The sequence below is a fragment of the Muntiacus reevesi genome, chromosome 2 (genome assembly GCF_963930625.1).
Source record: "Muntiacus reevesi chromosome 2, mMunRee1.1, whole genome shotgun sequence".
NCBI classification, from domain to species: domain Eukaryota; kingdom Metazoa; phylum Chordata; class Mammalia; order Artiodactyla; family Cervidae; genus Muntiacus; species Muntiacus reevesi.
The window spans coordinates 74,036,014-74,051,133 of NC_089250.1; the positions used below are offsets into that span (position 1 = coordinate 74,036,014).

General features: G+C 51.0%; 1 protein-coding gene across 5 annotated transcripts in view; it reads right to left on the reverse strand.

Annotated features, from left to right (window-relative positions):
* The window catches only part of SULF2 (sulfatase 2), a 124,893-nt gene extending 114,369 nt beyond the window's left edge, over positions 1 to 10,524 (reverse strand). For 2 of the 5 annotated variants that reach the window (XM_065922135.1, XM_065922131.1), the window contains exon 1: positions 9,398 to 9,548. The gene's annotated coding sequence lies outside the window, so the exon portion shown is untranslated. Of the gene's footprint in view, positions 1 to 8,601; positions 8,748 to 9,397; positions 9,549 to 9,843; positions 9,991 to 10,029 lie in introns of those variants that run through there. The other 3 variants (XM_065922134.1, XM_065922132.1, XM_065922133.1) reach the window with 3 other exon arrangements.
* Positions 10,525 to 15,120: the final 4,596 nt, after the last annotated feature.

Consider the following 15,120-nt stretch of genomic DNA (forward strand, 5'->3'; position numbering starts at 1 on the left):
TGCTGGTATGGGGGTATCCTTGGAAGAATTTTGCTAAGTAAAAGAGATAGCAAGGAGTCCTGCTCTCTATTCCCATTTTGTATGGGGATGTGATCAATGCAAAGAAATAGAGGAAAACAGCAGAATTGGAAAGACTAGAGATCTCTTCAAGAAAATTAGAGGCACCAAGGGAACATTTCATGCAAAGATGGGCACAATAAAGGAAAGAAATGGTATGGCCCTAACAGAAGATGATAAGAAGATGATAAGAAGAGGTGGCAAGAATACACAGAGAAACTATGCAAAAAAGATCTTCACGACCCAGATAATCACGATGGTGTGATCACTGGATTAGAGCCAGACATCCTGGAATGCGAAGTCAAATGAGCTTTAGGAAGCATCACTACGAACAAAGCTAGTGGAGGTGATGGAATTCCAGCTGAGCTATTTCAAATCCTAAAAGGTGATGCTGTGAAAGGGCTGTACTCAATATGCCAGCAAATTTGGAAAACTCAGCAGTGGCCACAGGACTCGAAAAGGTCAGTTTTCATTCCAATCCTAAAGAAAGGCAATGCAAAGAATGCTCAAACTACCGCACAATTTCACTCATCTCACACACTATCAAAATAATGCTCAAAATTCTCCAAGCCAGGCTTCAACAGTACATGAACCATGAACTTCCAGATGTTCAAGCTGGTTTTAGAAAAGGCAGAGGAACCAGAGATCAAATTGCCAGCATTCACTGGATCATTGAAAAAGCAAGAGAGTTCCAAAAAAACATCTATTTCTGCTTTATTGACTATGCTAATGCCTTTGACTGTGTGGATCACAGCAAATTATGGAAAATTCTTAAAGAGATGGGAATACCAGACCACCTGACCTGCCTCCTGAGAAATCTGTATGCAGGTCAGGAAGCAACAGCTAGAACTGGACATGGAACAACAGACTGGTTGCAAACCGGGAAAGGAGTCCATCAAGGCTGCATATTGTCACCCTGCTTATATAACTTATATGCAGAGTACATCATGAGAAAATGAGAAACGCTGGACTGGATGAAGCACAAGCTGGAATCAAGATTGCTGGGAGGAATATCAATAACCTCAGATATGCAGATGACACCACCTTTTTGGCAGAAAGCAAAGAAGAACTAAAGAGCCTCTTGAAAGAGGAGAGTGAAAAAGTTGCCTTAAAACTAAACATTCACAAAACTAAGATCATGGCATCCAGTCCCATCACTTCATGGCAAATAGATAGGGGAAACAATGGAAACAGTGAGAAACTTTATTGTTTTGGGCTCCAAAATCACTGCAGATGCTGATTGCAGCCATGAAATCAAAAAACACTTGCTCCTTGGAAGAAAAGTTATGACCAACCTAGACAACATATTAAAAAGCAGAGACATTACTTTGCCAACAAAGGTCCATCTAGTCAAGGCTATGGTTTTTCCAGTAGTCATCTATGGATGTGAGAGTTGGACAATAAAGAAAGCTGAGTGCTGAAGAATTGATGCTTTTGAACTGTGGTGTTGGAGAAGGCTCTTGAGAGTCCCTTGGACTGCAAGGAGATCCAACCAGTCCATCCTAAAGGAGATCAGTCCTGGGTGTTCATTGGAAGGAGTGATGCTGAAGCTGAAACTCCAATACTTTGGCCACCTGATGCAAAGAGCTGACTCATTTGAAAAGAACCTGATGCTGGGAAAGATTGAAGGCAGGAAAAGGGGACGACAGAGGATGAGATGGTTGGATGGCATCACTGACCCGATGAACATGAGTATGAGCAAGCTCCGGGAGTTGGTGATGGACAGGGAGGCCTGGCGTGCTGCAGTCCATGGGGTTCTAAAAGAGTCTGACATGACTGAGCAACTAAACTGATGCGGATGCCATGTCTGGAGTTGTGGCAGCCATCTAAGATCATGAAGCAACAAAGACCAAAGACATGCTGAGGACAGACAGACAGGCTAGGAATATCCTGGGTTCTTTTTTTTTTTTTTTATTAGTTGGAGGCTAATTACTTTACAATACTGTAGTGGTTTTTGTCATACATTGACATGAATCAGCCATGGATTTACATGTATTCCCCATTCCGATCCCCCCTCCCACCTCCCTCTCTACCCGATCCCTCTGGGTCTTCCCAGCGCACCAGGCCCGTCCTGGGCTCTTGATGACACTATTTTACCAACAAATTGGCCTCTGGGCTCCCCTGCTTTGGACTCCTGTTATGTGAGATTTAAGTGTTTTCTATTGTATAAGACACCCTCAGCCAGGAATTCTGTTACTTGTAGTGAATACATCTTGATTCACACTCAGATGATTAGGACTCCAAACCACTAAGACTCTAGTAGGCTTTCCTGTTCTCTGAAATATTGAGGTAAGTGGCCTGCAATCAGAAGTCTGTGGATACTGCCTGTGTCTAGAACATGCCAGAAATGCTGCTTTTGGATGATCTAATTTTCACCAGAGCATGAACATCTCCTGGACTTATGTTTTTTAAGAAAACACTCCCCTTTTCTGGCTGCCAAGGTGGGTCAAGTCACCCACTGGGGCCCTGGTCTTGATTCAATAAGAAAGGCGATTGACAGCATTCTTCCCCTAACACATCTGGCTTCCACCTGGCCAAACACATCTTGGGTACCGCTCATAGTCCCTGGGGATGGCCCGCCCCATCAACTCACACACACAAGCCCTGCTTCATAACGACTCTAGAGTTTGGGATAGAACTCATCCAAGTTTCAAGCGAGGCCCAGGTGTGCAAAGCAGTGGATCCAGGCCTTGTGCAAGGTGAAGTTACGCATCAGAAGCCAGGGCCACTGGGCAACGTGTGTTTTGGAATCATATTAAGAGACCGTGGAAAATTCAAAACAGTGGCGGCTGCTGGTTAGAGAGAATTCCATGAAGTCTGGGTCTGGGCTGGAGGAGACGCTCTGGAGACCAGGCTAACAGCTGTTCTACCAAGGAGGCATTATGCTGCCTGTTTAAGGGCCAGGATCCTTATGAACTTAAGCAATTTCCCCAGGGCTTCTGTTGCAGCGTGATGACTGTTTAGCTCTGTCTGCTAATCACAGAGCAATGAGGAGATGGATAGGGGTGGGGGCAGTGGTTTCAGCCTGAGCCTTTGGGAGTTTCTCAGGACTGTCATAAAGAGGTGAGAGTGTGGGACGTGCTAAAAATATTCATCAAATAGATGCAAGACAGGCATTGCAGTGGGGAGGGAAGAGGGTGGAAACCCCACAAGAGAACAAAACACATTCTCCCTAACTGATCATGTCCAGTCCCAAGGCTTAAAATAACATGGATGCACTGATGACTCTCTAATTTCAGTTGCCAGCCCCATACAGCTCCAGACTTGTGTATCCAGCACCCAGTGAGCTTTAGGCCACCCAGGACGAATGTTATCTCACACCCAACACCTCCACAATTAAATTCTGGATCATCCTCCCTCCTCCAAACCTTCTCTGCTCATCTTCTCTGCACCAATCACCCTACACCAAGCTGCCCAGTTATCTTTGACTCCTTGGCCCTAGAGATATTGGGGGTGCCTCATTCTTCGTTGTCCAGATTGGGGGTGTCTTGCACATTGAAGGGTGTTTAACAGCATCCCTGGCCTCCACCCACTGGTTACCAGTAGCATCCCCTCCCTAGTTGTGGCAATCAAAAACGTCTCCATGTTTTTGTGCTAAGTTGCTTTAGTCGTGTCTGACTCCATGCGACCCGATGGATTGTAGCCCAAAGCAGGCTCCTCTGTCCATGAGGATTCTCCAAGCAAGAATACTGGAGTGGGTTGCCATGCCCTCCTCCAGGGGATCTTCCTGATCTGGGGATTAAACCTGTGTCTCTTAAGTCTCTTGCATTGACAAGCAGGGTTCTCTGACACTAACGCCACCTGGGAAGCCCCCCAAAACATGTTCAGACCTTGCTAAATGTCCCGTGGGGTGCAAAGTTATCCTTGGTTGGAAATTATAGTGCTTCCCTCACTTTGAGCATCCAATCCATCAGAAGGTTCCACTGGTTCCACCTTCATGATACATCTCCAATTCACCCCTTTCACTCCATCTCCTCTGTTACCACCAAAATCCTGGCCAATATCAGCTCCCAAACTCATATCCCAGCTTCCTCTTAGAAAGCATCCTTCTCATGGTAGCCACTGAGATCTTTCTAAAATACCGATCTTGTCACTCCCAGACTTAAAACTCTCCAATGGTTTTCCATTTCATTTGAATAAAAAACGAATTTCTCGCCCTGGCCCTCGTTTCTCACCACTGACCTCATTTCCCCACTCCCCCGCTTCTTACTCACTGCCCTTCACACCACTGAACTTTACCTCGTGTTTTAAACTGGTGTCTCAAATAGGCCACCCCTCTCCATCTCCAGGCCTTTGCATTGGCTGTTCCTTCTACCCAGAATGCTCTTCCCCCAGATTATCCTTCAGCTGTTGACTCATCTCAAAAAATTTAGGTCACAGCTTAGAAGCCACATCCTCAGAGAGGCCTCCCTAACCACCTGCCAAAAGCTGTGCTCCCCGACCCCATCATTTTTGTCATATTACCATCTTGTTCCTGGAGGAGGGCATGGCAACCCGCTCCAGTGTCCTTGCCTGGAGAACCCATGGACAGGGGAGCCTGGCGGGCTACGGTTCACGGGGTTGCAGAGAGCCCGACGAGAAACGAACACTTTCACTTTCGCCTTGTTTCCACCAGAGAGGCCATCACCTTCTGAAAACGCCTCGGACTTGCTTGCTTGTGTATTATCTTCTCACCCTCTGGAATGCAAATCCCACGATGGCAGGGCTCTCTCTTGCCCATCCTAAAGCCTAACACAGAGCCTGGCGCCCTGTAGCTGCTCAGTAAACACATGGCACAGACAAACAAGAGGAATGCCCTCTTAACCTACACGGAACACCTCTATATGCCCGGCCTCACTTAGAGCATTTCCTCTGCCTTCTGGCAGCCCCTGCAACAGACAGGAGGACAAGTAAACACACGCGAGGGCCCTCCTTCCACCTCTCTGCCGACATGGAACACACACACACACACAGCACTCTGGTTCCCTTCCAACAGCCAGAGCCTTCCCTGAGAGTTTGATTCAGCAGGATCTAGAATTTGGGTTTTTTTTTTAACAAAAGCCTCCAGGTGACTTTCGTGGTGGAAAGTTGGGCAAACGCTGCCCCTGGCCACCAGAAAGCACAGAATTGAAGCCAGACACCGAGGGAGAAAAGTTTGGCTTCTAATACCTGTTGACCCCAGTGAGGGGCGGGGGAGGCTGCCCACCCAGCAGCTGTTTCCATGGTCCCCACTTCAACCGAACTGGAAGGAGGTCCATCTAGCCATGATCTCTCACATTCCTGTCCGCCCCCATCCCCATCACAGGCACTGGCTGTCACCTTACCAGCAACCAGCCTCCCTTTCCCCGAAGTCCTTTGGGGCTTTGGAGTTCCAGTTGGTTTGCCCCAACCCCTGACTTCTGGGTGGGGCCTGGGAGCCTGGCCTGAAGCTTATGGTCAGCAGCTCATTTCTGTGACCACTGATCAGCTTGAAGAGAGCACGTGACATCAAACAGTCCAATCACATAGATGCCTGGGGCTTGGGTGGGTGTTACCTTGTTCTTTTCTGGTGGGCTCAAAGTGGAGAGGATGAGGGGGACAGCTCTTGAACTCAACACCTTAGTCATGAGAACAGTCAGTGTTTCCCCAGGGCTTGCCTGTGTCAGATGTCAGGCTAAGCACTTGACACCGATGATCTCATTTTATCCTTTGCTACCAGCCAGGAGAGGGGTGCTATGATCATCGTCATTGGCTGGATGAAAACATGAAGGCAGAGAAGGGCTAAGTAACGTGCCGTGGATGACACAGCCGGGCTGTTAGCTGGGCATGCTGGCTCTCCGGACCGTGGTGCCAGAGCCTGCCTGCCCCTCGGAGCTGGAGGGAAAAACCAGCCCCGTGGAAGGGAGCGCAGAGATGGAGAGGAACAGATTCTCAGGCCAGAACTTGAGCAGTGACTCAGCTGAGCCTGAAGCTGTTCCCTTAGCAATTTTCAGTCATGGAAGCCAGTAAGTCCCCTTCTCTCCTAACACTGATTTGTGATCCCTCCCAGCCCTGCTTTCTGTTGCTTACAAGAAAAAAGATCCTGGGTACTTTCCAGTCCTTCTAGGAAAATATCCCCTAACTGATAATCCACTTGTGATTTACACAAGCAGTTGCCCAGTGAACACCAGCTGATGCGAGGGACGATGGCTCTGGCTTCCCACCCATTAACCGGCTGGGCTGGTAACCCTGACACCCACCTGCGGCCAGCCCCACACCACGTCCCCTTTCGGCTCCGAGTGAGGCCTTGTTCCCTAGCAACCACCCCAATTAGGCAATCACGCCATTTATCAGGGTGCCAATTAATTATAATGATCTTAATGATCTTCCAATTAGCCAGCGCCTTGAATCCAGATCAGGGGCCCTGCAGATTCCTCACCAGGGCCCATCACGAGGAGGCCCAGGGAACCTGGGTGAGGCTTCCCTTGCCTGGAGGTGAGTCCTGAGAGGCGGCCGCGCCTTCCACATCCACTGGTCTCACAGGGCCCAGGCCTGAAACAAAGGGCCCCGGACCCCCTTGGACCACCCCTCCAGGGACAGGCTCATGCGACTCCATCACCAACCACAAGAGGGCCGCACCTCTAGGAGAAGTTTCACCCATTGTACCTTCAGGGGGCACAAACCCTCATCTCAGATTTCATGGCTCTTTTACGCCAGCCCCTGCGTGATGGTTCGCTCTGCATCCTGACTAGAGGAGAGAGAGAGTGTGTGTGTGTACTTGTAGGGAGGAGGGAACGTGGCCAGGCAGTCGTGTGTTTTCCTCAAGGCACCCCCAACCCTGAGATTAAAAATACACAGCCCAGGCTCCCCAACACTGGAGGTTTGAAGGGCTTCTGCCTTTCAAAGTCTGATTGTCTGTGTTCTCTTCTGCTGCACGAGGTGTTTCTACACTTGGAAAAGAGGCCAAGGTCAAGGACAGGGGAGGATACGGTAGGTCAGAGTGGACCCTGGCGCCCCAGGGCCTCGCCATTCCTGGCTTGATGACTGACCAGCTGTTGGAAAGTGACAATTCTCTCAGTGACTTAGTTACCTCCTCTTTAACGCGATGACAATCAGAAGACCTACCTCCTGGGAGTTTTGTGTGAATTAAATGTTATTATGCACAAGGATTTAGAAGGGTGCTTGGCCCATGAACCGCTACTTAAGTGTTAGCTGTCATCTCAAGTCTAGACTCAGCTCTCCCTTAACCACGAGCTGGTCAGAAATGCTGATAGTTTTCTGCAGGGCAACGCTTTCAGTCTCTCTCTGAGGGGAGGAAGTGTAAGAACAGATTGGATGGAGTTGGGTGTGATTCTCCATCTGGCTAACTCCAGAGACCAGACTCTGCCCCCTTGAGGCAGGTCCAAACAGATAAATCAAACAAATCCAGGGAAAGGAAGAGGGAAATGTTATTCCCAAATCCAAAGGATCTTCAAGTGTCCGGGTGTGCGAGTGCACATCAGCTAGGTCCTCAGGATGGCAGTTGAAGGGAAGAGTTGGGCAGGGGATGTGCACGCGCGCGCGCGCACACACACACACACACACACACACACACAGCCACAGGGTCCTTCTCCAGGCTGAGGCTTTCTACAATCAACTCATCATTCAACCTTCAAGTATGAAAACTTAACATGTAATTAAGGTTTCAGAAAATGCCATAAACTCAAATTAAAAAAACCCAATAAATAAACACAAAGCCCCAAGCCACACTGCCTCTCAGCCACTGTAGCCATGCCAACATCATGCATTTATGTCCATAAACTTGGCCCAAGGAAGGAAGATCCTTCACATGCAAATAGTCAGCAGCCATCAGCCAAGCCCACCATCTCTCCTCGAGCTGCTAATGAGGACACTAAATTACACACCTGGACAGACTGTTGTGATGAGCTCTAGCTTGCACAGGTGGACAAGCAAACCTGGGAGAACCTCTCTCACCAGGTAAGTGACCTTTTAGTCTCCTCCCCACCCTCTTTCTATACAGAATGAATGGTTTCAATTTAATTAAAACCCTCCAGTGGCTCTGTAATGGGGAGTGGAGATGCAGCAAGAAATCCCCTTTTCTATTAAACTACAAGGAGAGAGCAGCTCTTCCTGCTCCGGGGAGAGGCGTGGGGTGTCCTCCAAGGAAAGCCCATCCTCCCTGCTTCTCTGGCCCCCAGAGAACCCGCTTGAGAGCATCCTCCCTTCTCTGCCGCAAAGACTGAGGGCAGCCCTGTGGGAAAGAATCAGGGGACAGATGGAGGGGTGTGCGGGCGGGTGCCCCAAGATGCACAGATGCGCAAATACCCAGATGCAAACGTAAGCTGAATGTAATGACTTGGTTAATTAAATATTGACTTTTAACTCAAAAAGTGATTAAAACAAGCTGCAGGAAAGGCTGCCCAGAGAGGAGAGGGGGAAGGGAATATTCAGAACTCTCAGGAAGGTGGAGGAGGAGAAAGGGGGTTGCCAAAATGGGCTTGTCCTACTGTGTGCAGGCAGAGTGGTCTTCAGTCTCTAAACAAGAAGTTGCAGGCAGAGGTCATTGGGCAAAATCAGGATTTGCGTGCGTCTCCTTGCGGTGCCCACCTTAGACTGCGTCTCTTTCCCCAGCTGCCCTCCAAGTGAACTAAGAGCTTCCACTGCTCAGAAACCAGGTTTTCTGTTCATCGCTTCTCTCTGGAACATAACGGTGGTGCCAGGCACCAGGAGGTGCTTCACAAACGCTTGTAGAACGAATGAATGAACTACTATAAAGAATGTTAAAAAAAAAAAAAAAGTACACTCTTAGAAATCGCTGCAGCTTCACTGTCATACTTCCGAAATCCTCTGGCGCCCGGGGCCTCTGTCTACAAGGAGATGAGAACTGGTTCTGACCCAGCCTGGGAGGAAGTTTGTCTTTATAATCCTATTTGCCCTTTCGGTATCTGCAAGTTACCACTCTGAAGATCCGGTCCACCGCTTTCCCATGTCTTGCCCGGACAAGCCCCACGTGGTCTGGCTACTAGCCGCTCCACTGGGTCTAAACTCAAAAGGGTCAAGGAGGCCATTCCCCGGCGGCCGGCGAGTCCAGGAGCGCGGCCCCCGAGGCCTCCACGGCTCCGCGAGGCGTGTCGGCGGGTCAGGGGCGCGGTGGGAAGTCCGTGCCCGCTCGCCCAGCCCGCCAGCGGGGTCATACCGGTCATCCTCCCGCGGCCCGCCGGCGCCACCCCGTTGCCCGCCGGGTCCCACCTCCGCGCTCCGCGTTGGAGCCGGGGCCGTGGCCCGGCGGTCGGGACCGGCCCCGGGCTCACCTGGGCGGCGCTCGCGGCCGCACTGGCTCCGGGGCCGGCGAGGGCCGCCGGGAGCCCCCGCCTTGCCCACCTGGCCCCCGCGCCTCACTCACCAGAGCGCACAGCCCAAGCGGCCTCACCCGGCGCGGGGCGCCGCCGCCTCTGCCGCAGCCCGGCCGGGCAGCGGGGAGCAGGGGACTCCGCGCCGCCGCTGCTGCCGCCGCCGCCGCATCTCCGGCGAGTGCCGACTCTCCTCCTCCCCTCCTCCGCCTCCTCCCGCCTCTCCGCCCTCGGGCTCGGGCTCCGCCGCCGCCGCCCCTCGGCCCCCGCCCCGGCGCGCCGCCCTCGCCAAAGTCCGGGTCCGCGCCCCACCCGGGCCGCTCTCGCATCGCCCTAGTCCGGCCCCGCCGCGCCACCCGAGCCAGCCCCCGGGCACCGCTCGGCCCGGCCCCCTGCCTGCACCCCCAGCCTCCGCGCGGGGCGGGGAGCAGCGGGCCGGCCGCCGCGGGGACCCCGCCGCGGCGCCCTCCCGGCGCCCCACCGCGCGCGAGCGCTTTACCTCCAGCTGGAAGGACAGGCGGCCCGGCTGGCCCGGGCTCTGCTGCACCGAAGTCCGGCCCCGGACGGGGCAGTGGCGGAGAGCGGGGGTCGGAGCGGCACTCCGCCTCCCGATGCCTCGGGACCCCGCTGGCCGCGCTCCCGGCGCCGAGCGCGCACCCTCGCCGGGACACAGACGCACACTCACCCGGCACACACTCGCTCCCGCTCGCCCTCGGTGGAGAGTTGAAACAGCTGTGGGCTTCGCCCGGGAGGTGGGAATGAGGGAGGGACGCGGGCCCGAGGCGTGCTTGCGCGGGGGTGTGTGTGTTAACACGCACACGCGCGAGGGGGGCATCCCTAATAAATCAAATATCGCAATAAAGTCAGGAGGGCCATCGATCAGGTCCACTTGGCTGGAAACGAAGAGAAAGAATCCTTGCCTCCTTTCCGCTTGCTTTCTTTTTCTCCTCCCTCGGAGCTCGAAGAAGCCAGGTGTTGCGCGGGGCTTGCGACAGCCCCGGCCGGGCGCTCCTCTCGTAATGACACGTTAATAAATGTTTTCTTTTATCTGCTTTCATAAGGGCTCGCCCTGGTCTGCAAACACCCGACCGCCTTCTCTGAAAGCCCGGCGCTCGCCTCTAACCACACACGTTAGTCTTCGGAGATGCGAGCTCCAGCCGGGGCCGGCGGCTAGATCGCAGGGTGAACTGCCCACGCGCCCCGGAGCTCCTCCAGACGTTAACTTGAGCTCACGTGAAAATAGCTGCCAGTTGCCCAGAACTGGTCCGGGAATAGGAAAGAAAGGAGGAGAAAGTGGCTTCCTCCGAAAGGGGAGGAATTCGACTCAAGGTGGTGCTGTCTACCGCGCTTTCCCTGGTTCCCAGCCTTGCAGAAGAGGACAGGGATGATAGGGGTGGGCAAAGAGCCGCCAGAGAAGCAACTAGTAGCTGTAGAAAGCACAGCTGAGTTGCTAGGAGAAAAAAAAAACTCAACTGTAGACCAGTATACTTGCCGGTAGTAGTAGCATTCTTACAAGGGAAGTATTATTAGACCCATATTACAGATGTGCAGACCGAGTCACAGAGGGTTAAGTAACAGGCCCAAGGTCACACAGGTGTAAGTAGCGGGCTCAGGATTTGAACCCAAGACATTGGCTCCAGAGTTATGTTTTTAAATCCCAGGCCATTGTTACTTTCCAACACAGTGTCTGCTTTCTCTGCTGCAGTCTTTCATGCCACCTGGGGTTTAGTGACTATACATATTTAGTGACTAAACATACAGAAAGTCCATGAGGATGTACCTATACAAAAAAATTTCTTCATTGTTTATCTGAAATTCGAATTGAGCATCCTGACCCCATTGGGGCTGTAGACTCCCCTTACCATAATCTCCCTTAGCTACCTCTAGATCAACTGACTGTCCAAGTAAATCAGAAAAATCTGGAGCTTTGCTTTCCAAATCAGATTCTGGGGCTCACCTTTTGGGACCACAGAAGTTACTGATCTTCTGCCCTCTTTTTGCCTTGGATCAAAATGTGAGGCTTACCTCTTCACTATCACTGACGAAAAATACTGGGGACGCCCCATCCTTTTGGCCTCATCTTTGCGAAAGGGACACTTTTGCTGCAGAGTGCCTCTTGCCATGATGTCTGGGAGAAGCATAAAGCCGGCTATGTATGTAGTTCAATGTTTTCTGTTAGTTGCATTGAAAAAAAGAAAAGAAACAAGTGAAATTAATTCTAATAATATAGTTTTTTAACTTAGTATATCCAAAATAGTATCAATTCAACATGTAATCAATATTCAAATTATTAATGAGATATCTTACACTTGTGTCTTATTAAGTTTGTGGAATCCAGTGTGTGTTTTACACTTACAGCGGCTCTCAATTCGGACCAGCCCCGTGGGGCTAGGGGATCCCATACTGGACAGAGCAGATCTATGGCTCACACCCGAGTGTTTACAGCAGGTTATTTCATGTAATCCTCTTGATCTTGCAAGAAAACTGATGCCCAGAAAGGTCAAGGGTCTCAAAGTTGACAAACGGGATTCTGACCCACTTGAGGTGGTGCCTGACTCTGGGACACGTTTTGGCTCTGGCAGCAGTTTTCTCTCCGGGACCTCAGAGCCCCGTGGGGGTGTCTTGGGTGCGAGGGGTGGAGGAGGGAGGTGAGATCTGCCTTTAGCCTGCTTTTTGTGTTGGGTTCTGGGGAGCATTTCAGAGGTCAAGGGGAATCCCATCCCCCCAAAGTTTAAAACCACATTGCCTTCCTTGAGGCCTCACGTTTATGAACATGGTTCTCCCTTCCCTAAATGGGCTGTGCCACAGTCTTCTCCTACATCCTTGTCTGCTCATCAGGGAACCCCAGTGGTGGCGGGGCAGCTCACGATTGCCTACGTGGGGCTGTAGGCCGGGCTGATGGTGTCATTTGATTATCTGGTTTGGATAGTTCTTTTTTCAGCTGTTGCTGTTCAAAGACCAAACATGGTGATGTCTGTGGCTCGCCTCTTTTCCTTTTTGAGGAAGAAGGGGATGGATCTTGTGTGTGAGTGCTTTTTTGTGTGTGCATTCACATACCTCTGTGTATGTGCGTGTGCAAGCACGCGTGTGTCTCCTGCAGGCAGATGCTGTGGATCCAGCTTCAGGTCAGGACTTAACTCGCCAGCTCAGACACTCACCGGGCCCGAGGGTCTGCAAAGTGCCCTCTGGCCACGTTCTTTTCCCCGTAATTCTCAGCAAACCCACGGTCGTCTGGGTCCGAGGCCTTGGCCTAAGTTTCCCAGGTTCCCTGGAGGCAGGTGGGGACTCCTGGCCCCTTTCAGGAGCGCAGGTTCCTCCTGGGAAACATGAGGGGCCTCAGGGGCTCAGATGCTCCCCAGCCTGGAAAGTCGCTCAGCCACAACTGGGTGGGGACCTGGGTGGGGGCTCAGGATAATTCCCAGAACCTCCCCCATCCTGATTCTGTGGCCTCTCCTGCCTACAACCCCACCATCCGGGACAGCCTTTCTCCTCTGTGTCCCTCCTCACCCTGATGTCATCTCTCGCTGTGATCGCCCTGGTCCTGGCTGGATAATCGGGCTTTTCAGGCTCCTCATGCCACTCCCCACTCCCCACCTCCTCGTTGGTTTAACCTCGAGGGGACCTTTCTCTCGACACCCACAACCCTCCTTTCTTCCTCTGGTGGCTTCTTTGGCAGCCCTCTCTGCAGAATGCCCATCTTGTTCTATCTACCTGGCTTGGCCAGAATGCCCTTCCATTTCCTTGCACTCCTATGTAACAATTAAATAATAATAAAAAAAATCATTCCTGCTGTGTGCTTATCTCCATCAAGAGGCTGAAACTCAGTCTGATTGTCCGAGCACTGCTGGCTGCATTTGGATTGGAGTAGATGGGATTTTATGAGGGTTGTAAAAGTCAGGCTTTTAACATGTCTCACACAAATTGTCCTGTGAAGGAGAAGAGTAGAAATAGGACTAGAGAGGGGAGGCCTGGGAATGTGAGTGAGCCTCAGAAGTGGAGCACAGGTGGCTTCAATAACCCACAGGAGTTTGGCTGTAACCTTATTGCTACAAAGCTGAAGAGGCTGCAGAGTCACCCCCAGGGGGCTGGGAATGGAACGTCTCAGCTCCTCAGCAGGGACAGTTTTGCACCGGTTTTAAAATACAAATCCCAGCACTATCCATAACATTGTGAATTTGCGGTTGATTCTGCTGAGTCTTCGCTGTCTTGGCTGTAGAACTGCCATTGCCTTAGAGGAACACTGTTTACATTTCTTGAGATATTGTGATAATGAAAAACAGCACCAGAAACCCCCATTAAGTCTAAAGAACATTAATTGTATTTCACGCTGCCTCCCTGGGCTGGCACGCTGACATAGACATGCTTTACTTCAGCAAAACAGGGCTCATCTTTGCAGCGCCGTACGCATTTCCCTCCTTAATTACGCATAATTGTATAGTCTAATTTATTCTAACGCCTGACGCCCAAAAGTGCACATTCATGAATCAAGGGTTAGATTGGGAGGTAGGAGAATTATAAATGGGTATAATTGCAGTCTCCTGGGGGCTGCTTATGAGTGATCTCAAAGAGCAGCGATGTTTATTCGGAATTTTTGCTAACGAAAGACAGTCAGGCTGCCTCCAGTTAAGAATGTGGATAACAGTGACGGTTTGTCTCGTGGCCTAACAATACACCAATAGTTCTCTCTTGAATAAGAGGGCAAGAAAGATTAAATAGGTGAATTTCATGTAATTTGTGATGGGCTGAAACAGACACACAAGCATCATTAGTCCTTGTGTAACAGAATTAGCGAGGGTACTGCCGCCCCCACCCCGGGTACCACAGCTGCAGATCTCCGAGGGCAAGGCAGAGCTGGTGGGTCTCTGGTGGGCGATCTTCTTTATAGAGAAAAGCAGGGCCCATTGGCCCACAAGTGCAATTCAATTTAGCCTCGCTCTGTGACAGCAGTCCTCGTTTTATAGTTGCCTCCAGAAAAATCACTTTGGAACTTTGACTGTAATGAATCAATTAATTTATCAGTTATGATTAATGTTGGAGGTTGGTTTAGGAAAAGTGGAGTAATGACTCAGCAAAGCCCCAGGGCTAAAGTTCTAACTGATCTGGACTCTGTCCCCACGGGCTCGTGACTCCTTAGCTGGTCACCTGGGGTCTCAGTCTCCTCATTTTGAAGAATTGAGGATAATATTGAGGACATCTCAGGATTTCATGCGGTCTAAGTGAGACTAATGAAGCTAAGGTAACTGCACTCACAGTCCTGGCTTGGAATGTTCACTGAATCAGAATCAGAAACGTGCTCCCGCGGGCCTCTGGAGAGACTCCTCCATCATCTGCAAAACCTAACGGTGGACATCCAAGGCAATTGCTTTGATGCCAGGGCAAACCAGATCAGGCCACTCCGAGGCTTACAATCCCTTCTGCTTAGGTGAAAATCCAAATTCCTGAGCACAAGATCTACATGGTCCTTATCCTGGCCACCTCCCCACATCTTTCTCTGTTCTCGTAATTCTCTTATCATGAACTTTTCAAACCCAAAATGGAAAGAATAGCACAGTGAATATGCTACACTTGAAATCAACAGTTGTTAATATTTTGTCCTGATATGTTGCTGAACCACTTGAAAGGAAGCTGAGGACCTCAAGAAAAACTATGACCAAACTAGACAGCATATTAAAAAGCAGAGACATTACTTTGCCAACAAAGGTCCGTCTAGTCAAAGCTGTGGTTTTTCCAGTGGTCATGTAGGGATGTGAGAGTTGGACCATAAAGAAAGCTGAGC